The 5,759-nt window shown below is 38.6% G+C and overlaps 1 long non-coding RNA gene across 7 annotated transcripts; it reads right to left on the bottom strand.

The window, feature by feature from the left end:
• Positions 1-2,899: 2,899 nt before the first annotated feature.
• Positions 2,900-5,187, bottom strand: LOC129728354 (uncharacterized). 7 transcript variants are annotated; one of them, XR_008728643.1, is made up of 4 exons: positions 5,065-5,187; positions 4,884-4,991; positions 4,235-4,411; positions 2,900-4,170 (listed from the first exon to the last, which is right to left on the bottom strand). It is a non-coding gene; the product is annotated as an uncharacterized LOC129728354 (long non-coding RNA). The 7 variants fall into 7 exon arrangements; XR_008728641.1 differs by having other exon boundaries at positions 4,235-4,991; XR_008728642.1 differs by having other exon boundaries at positions 4,235-5,014; positions 5,065-5,149.
• Between the last annotated feature and the right edge of the window lie 572 nt (positions 5,188-5,759).

Here is a 5,759-nt window from a genome sequence, read left to right as displayed (position 1 = left end):
GTCATCATTTTGACGGAAACTGGACTTAACAACAATATTAACGACCTCCAGCTTTTTGGTACGGCATACAACGTGTTCCGGTGTGATCGTTGCCCTCAAAACAGTTGTAAATCGCGTCTCGGAGGTGTGCTTGTTGCTGTTGCTAGTTGTTATGCTAGTAATACTATATGTACTAATAACGGGCAAAGCTTGGAGCAGATTTGTGTGGCCTTCGTCGTCAAAAGTAAAAAGTTGCTTATTTGTGCGGTGTATATTCCGCCTGACAGGAGTAGCGACATCTCTATATTGAACGACCACTTAGCAACTATCGACGAATTAAGAACAAATGCTGCACTAGAAGATACCATTTTCGTTTGTGGTGACTATAATCAGACACGCATCCAATGGGTGGGTGGCACTGACGGCATCTACTGTGGTAATGCAAACCAACTTCCTGAGTCAAGTTGTATTCTATTAGATGGTATGGATTACATGAATTTGAGCCAAGCTAACCTCGTACGTAATCGACTAGATCGTACACTCGATCTGATTTTCTGTACTTCTGAGCAAAAGCTTAGTGTCACTGTATGCCCCGTCCCGTTCCTGCCTATCGATTGTCACCACCCACCGTTAGAAATTTCAATGCCCGCCGTCACTGACTGTTTTGTACCAATTGTTGCTAACACTGAACGAATGCCGAATTACCGCAAGATAAATTTTACTACTTTATTTGAGTACCTATCGACGGTGAATTGGGATTTCCTATTTGCTCTCAGCGACGTCGATGGTATGGCCGAAAAGTTTTATGATGTCATATGCTCGGGGCTTCTGAGAAATGTACCAACCAAACGTGCTGCAGCTTCGCCTGCTTGGAGTACACCGGGATTAAAGAAACTGAAACGAAAGCGCAACGCATGCCTGCGTAGATTGCGGCGCCAACGAACAGTCGAACATAAGCTGAATTTCCAAATAGCTAGCAATGCTTACCGTCGACTCAACGCTGCGCTCTACAAGTCCTACGTCTTGCGTATTCAATCGAGTCTTCGGCGTAATCCCAAAGGATTTTGGAATTTTGTTGACTCTAAACGGAACACATCATCGATCCCATCGAGTGTTTTTCTTGGCGAAGAAACAGCCACGACTGCTGCAACCACATGCAACCTTTTTACTAAACACTTTGCCTCGGTCTTCGTCTCTGGTTGTACATCTCAGCTCGAGGCCGATTGTGCTGCCGCCGATGTTCCAGCCGATTTGATCGACTTACGCTCTTTCGTAATAACGAATGAAATGGTGGCTGATGCAGCGAAAAAACTAAAGTGTTCTTATTCACCTGGCCCAGATGGAGTACCTGCTGCAGTTTTAACCCATTTTATAGCAGCATTAATAGTACCGCTGTGTTGTATTTTTAACCGTTCGTTCCATGAAGATAAATTTCCGTTATTGTGGAAACAGTCCTACATGTTTCCAGTTTACAAAACCGGCGACCGTAGAAACGTGAAAAATTACCGTGGAATAACAAGTCTCTCTGCTGCGTCAAAACTTTTCGAAATTATAGTGTGCGATGTACTTCAAGAGCGTACTAAAAATTATATTTCCTTCGACCAGCATGGTTTCATGCCTGGCCGATCAGTGGCTACTAATTTACTGCAATTTACCTCTACCTGTATTGCGAGTCTGGAACAAAAGGCTCTGATGGATGTCATATATACGGACTTGAATGCCACTTTTGACAAAATTGACCACCGAATACTGCTCTGCAAACTCTCCCGACTTGGAGCTTCAAGTAAACTAGTTTCGTGGTTCAAATCGTACCTCTCGGATAGAGTACTGCAAGTTAAAATTGATTCCTGCACTTCGAAACGTTTTTCTAACGCGTCAGGAATCCCTCATGGAAGCAACCTGGGTCCACTGCTCTTTATATTATTTTTTAATGATGCCGCCCTTTTACTACAGAATAACTGCAAACTACTTTATGCGGACGACCTAAAACTTTATTTCGTTGTGCGTACAGTTGAGGATTGTGAACGTCTGCAATCATTACTTGATATTTTTGCCAATTGGTGTCATAGGAATAAGCTGTGTCTTAGTATTGACAAATGTGTAGTAATTACGTTTCATCGCATCCCCAAGCCTATTACTTTCGCGTGTGTAATTGATGGCGTAATACTCAGGAGAGTAGATCAGGTGAATGACTTTGGCATCCTGTTGGATACAAAAATGTCGTTTGACCTTTATCGTTCGGTGATTATTTCTAAAGCGAGTCGTCAACTGGGATTCATCTCGAAAATAACTGAAGACTTTTCTGATCCCCATTGTTTCAAGGCTTTATACTGTGCGCTAGTTCGTCCTCTTCTGGAAACTGCTGCTGTAGTATGGTGCCCATATCAAACATCGTGGAGTATAAGAATTGAGCGCATCCAGAAACGTTTTCTTAGACTGGCCCTAAAGAATTTACCATGGCGCAATCCATCAGAACTTCCACCGTATCCTGACCGATGTCGACTCCTGGGTTTGGACACACTGCAACGACGACGAACAATTCAACAAGCGTTATTAATTGGAAAGCTTCTTAACGGAGAAATCGACTCACCTTGGTTGCTTTCGATTCTAAATTTGCGAGCACCGCAGAGAACGTTGCGCAACGATGCGTTGCTTGTGCCTAGGTTCCATCGAACATCTTTTTTTTATAACGAACCAGTCACTGCGTGCATTCGTGCCTTTTCAATGGTAGAAAACTTATTCGTATTCAACGAACCCAGCCATAGATTTAAAAATAGGCTATTTAGATCGAATTTGTTGTAAATTAGGTTTTAATTCATTAAGACTAAGTGTCAGATGAGTTTTAAGTACAAATACAAATAATTGTTTTTGATCAATGTTAAGTGATATATTTTAGATTCAATAGAATGATAACAATAGATGATTTTTATTTTTCATTTATTATAGATTATAATTTATTTTATTTATGAATTATCTTCGTCTTCTATGGACAAACTCTCAGAGTTTTTACGGAATAAAAGCTTGTTCATAATATTATGAACAGATACAGGAGGGCCGTCAATATTACATAATTTAACTACGCTTACATTTTTCGTTTTAGATATCGCTCCAAATGCGAGGAAATGGTTGTTGAATTCGCCTACTTTCCATTGCTGTCCTGCGACGAAAATATTACTTCCAGCTAAAAGAAATTCTATCACTTCCAAAAGTTTTACTGTATCTCCTTTCGTTAATGTTAAAAACATGCCTGGTTGGTAATCAGTGCCAATATGTTTTATCTTTTTTGCTGTAAAGATTTCAAGAGTATTATCAAAGGGCAGTTGCTTAGCTACGTGGGATATAAAGGAACGACTCATCAAAACACATGGTACGTAGTTGTTTTTGGAAGATTTGAAAAACGTTTCGTTGTGTAAATTGAATGCAAATTGTAACGCTGCTTTCAAGCACAATGTGTAACAGATGTTACGACGTGATGAAATAACATGTGCGTATTCTTTGAAGACTTTGTGCTTTGCTTCGTAACGAAAATTCATCATGCTCACCAAAACACCATTTTGTTCTGCAACCCCTCCGTAATGAGTCAAGAAATGATGCTTTGGTTTAAGCGTCCGTGCAAATAATCGTTGGTATAGCGTATTATGAGCTGCAACTAAATTTTTTAATTGCTGAATGTGGTTCTCGGTCAACGTCGACAAAAGAATAATATCCACCATTTGGATTATTGTTCTGCAATAGTTCCACACTTCATCTTTTTCAGGTATAAATGAGCCTACTATTAACGTAAAAAGTGAACAAACGCCTTCAGTTCGCTAGCAGTGGCTCTGATAGTCACCGTTTTTGATTTTCTGATAGATGAATACGTTTCATTGATATCTGGCATTTGTTTCAAAGATGTGTTATATACCTGCTTGCTGAACAAGTTCTTATGAGCATTAAGCATTTGTACAGTGATTTTAAATCTCTTCGATTCCTGAAACACAAACCCCACCACAAAACAAGTCGTGCATGGGATCTACTGACAGGTTTTTGGTGTGGTATGATGGAAGTATGTTAAACACTGAATCAGCTTTTACTCCTGTTTCCGAAGGGCTGTTCCTAGCAACATCTTGGTTGTAGTTTTCCTCATTTCTCAAATCGTTGAAATATTCTACACAGTCGGATTGTAGAAGATGTTTTGGTCTTCGGCAAAATCTGCAATAGTAAGTTGCACTGAATGTCATATACATCTGTAGCGTATGGATCCCCAAATTATCACCTTGAAATATTGTTAATACAAATCTTATCCTTTTGTTGCCTTCACATGTGGCAAACTCTAATGGATTTATTTCTAGGTCCTTGAACTTATCAATGACATGGTGAAACAAACTATTTGCCCCGAATCCATGAACATTAATTTTCTTGATCATAGCATAGAGAGAAATTTCTCTCGTCGCTTGAAAAAAAAAAGCGTGCAAAGGATGACAAATAATAATTATTCACAATTTACAAGTGTTGCCATAAAAATCGGCAACGCTTTTGTGACTTTGTGGAATGAAGAGTTTTTCTAGTTTTGCGGTGAAGCTAGCGTTGATAACAAAATGTTGTGAACAGAATTTTGTTTCGTTTTTTTTGCAAATCCATCGAGATAAATCGATCGAGTATTATAGCTATTTAAATCTAGTGAGTTCACAAGTTGTTGTTTGCTACTTGCACTGCTCCATGAGTAGCAGTCACTAATACACTCGACGTGAGAAATAAAGTGTCGGTATATGATACATATTCTGATTTCATTCTATGTCAATGTATTCGCAGTACAACTGTTGCGTTATGCATTTCACACATTTATTGTGCGATTTCTGTGCAACATTTGTGCGAATCGGGAAGACACAATGATTGTACAAGCTTCAACTTTTGCGTGTACGAACAGAATTATATCCTCTTGGGCGAGTAGGGTTGTTGGCTTGAAGTTTTTAGATACTTTGGTTGGGGCAAAAAATTATTAAGTAGAATCAATACGGCACAGATCTGCGAATCTGAAACACAAGCATTTTTGTTTCTTAAATAATCTTAGTATGTAATTTCTTCTCTTTGATCATTTAATAGTACATGAATTAGAAAAATGTAGTTTCTGTAAATATGTAATGCCTTCAGCAACGCGACAAAAATTTATAGTCCGTGGCACATCACGAAAAATACAAGAACGAAAAAGTCTTGCGTACAGAGATGCCAGATGTTTTGGAAAAATGTCTGCAACTGCTCGAAAACTGGAAAAATCTGGCTGAAATCTGAAAAAAATCATCCGCGATTCGAAAAAATTTGGCACACACATTTTGAGAAAATCTGCGCAAATATAAGAAGACTCTGAAAAAATCTGCAGAAACTATGAAAAATCTGCAAATATTTGCGAGTCAGTAAAAATCTGTACACGGGCTCTGAAAATCTGCGTTTTACAGATAAATCTGCACATCTGGTATCCCTGAAAGTAGTGAGTAACACGAATGAAACACAAGACCGCTCAATACACTGGATGAAATAGACTCGTCATATATAGATTAATGCTGTTCTAAATTTCTTAGTAAAAAATAAAAATTCATGTTCATATGTTTGTCTAATACCATTGACACACTAGTTTTCTAAAAAAAAAACTAGTAGAAAAAGGCATAATAGCTTTGATTTAACAGCAACATACGGGTTACAATTCACATGTGCACTCGAATGTTTTTATAATGCTTATCCTCTAGACAGTATTTACCCCAACAATCGCAAAATTCTCCGGGCGAGTATTATTTTGAGCTGCATAA

This window comes from Wyeomyia smithii, chromosome 1 (assembly GCF_029784165.1).
Source record: "Wyeomyia smithii strain HCP4-BCI-WySm-NY-G18 chromosome 1, ASM2978416v1, whole genome shotgun sequence".
NCBI classification, from domain to species: domain Eukaryota; kingdom Metazoa; phylum Arthropoda; class Insecta; order Diptera; family Culicidae; genus Wyeomyia; species Wyeomyia smithii.
This window is presented reverse-complemented; position numbering and strand designations above follow the sequence as displayed.